Here is a 1436-nt window from a genome sequence, read left to right on the forward strand (position 1 = left end):
AGTGTGGAGCGCCGCCACGCCGCCGCCCGCCCCCGCCGCCGCCCGCCACGCCCCCGCCGCCCGTCCGCCAATCGCAGCGCCCCGCCCGCCCCGTCGCGCCACGCCCCGCGTCGCCGTGCGAAGGGCGACGGCGCCCCCCGGCGGTCGGAGGGGGAGATCCGACGGGGCGGGCGGGGACGGGGCTGCGCCCGCAGAGTGGAGTAAATCGGTGAGGCCGGGCCTGGGGGAGCCGAGCCCGGCACCGTGGGCGGGCGGCTGGGCACGGAGTGCGCCCCGAAGCCCCTCTGCTGCAGCGGGCTATCGGTGGGGAGTCCCCGCCCCGGGAGGCACCGGGAGGAGGGGGCTTGAAACGCACGTCGAGGGAAATCCATTCATCCTGAAACAAAATGCCATTTCTCTTCGTGTTCCGCAAAGGGGACGTGGCCACACATGGACGTTTTGGGGTAGCATCAGCCTGAAGCTGTCCCCCGAAGCCACCCCACGGCTTTGCAGAGGCCACTTTCCCTCAGACCCCTCTCCCACAGGAGGTTTCATTCTATCCTGTAATGGGGCCCGGCCATCACCTCCATCAGCAGTCCCCAACAGCACTGCAAACAGGCAGGGGATGTCACCCCTCCCAATGAGGGGCCTTTGGTGCCAGTTGAGCCTCTGGACATTTTTTTCTTGCCTGAGTGGAGGAAGGGAAGCAGGGAAAGCTGGGAAGGGGAAATGCTCACAGCAGTTCTTTGACCAAAATCACAGCTCTTTGATCAAAACCAGAGTTTGCAAAGACAGCTTTAAACAGTTACCTCCATTCTCTTTTTTTAAAAAAAAAAAAGAAAAAAACAAGAAGGAAACCAAATTGCTTCCGTTTACAGCTGCTGGGGTTTGGTTACAGAAAGCAAACAATAGGAATTCTGGCTCCAGATAAGAAGAAAACTGAGCTTGTTCTGATCTTTCAGCCAAAACTCTGACTTTCAGGGGTAATTCTGGCAGCGAGCTCAGGCTGCTGAGCACAAACATGACCATCCCACTGGGGCTGTTTCACTGTGGGTGCTCAATCGGCACCCGCTGCCATGCTTCTCTGGTCAAGAAAGGGGACACAGGGTAGCACAACACCCAGCAGCTTGTTTCCCTGCTTCCCAAGGACACGGGATGCCCACGCTGAGGTTTTCCCCTGCCAGCCTCTGGAGGTCAGCAACCAGCAGTGCTGAGCTCTGCATGGGACAGTCCCACTTCTGTAGTGCAGTGCACTCCGCCTCCAAAGGCATTTGTCATCGTCTGAAGGACACAGCAAACCTTCTGCAGCTAAATCATCGCTGCGTTTACAGAGGCTTGAAATAGCTGGTAATGTAAAATTAAAAAAAAAAAAAAAATCTTGGCGAATTTATTAGGTAGTATCTGACATCGTCCTGCATAAATCTCAGGGTTCCGGGTAAATACAGAGCTTTCCAGGA

The sequence above is a fragment of the Lagopus leucura genome, unplaced genomic scaffold (assembly GCF_019238085.1).
Source record: "Lagopus leucura isolate 7727_CA_CO unplaced genomic scaffold, USGS_WTPT01 Super-Scaffold_100021, whole genome shotgun sequence".
NCBI lineage: Eukaryota > Metazoa > Chordata > Aves > Galliformes > Phasianidae > Lagopus > Lagopus leucura.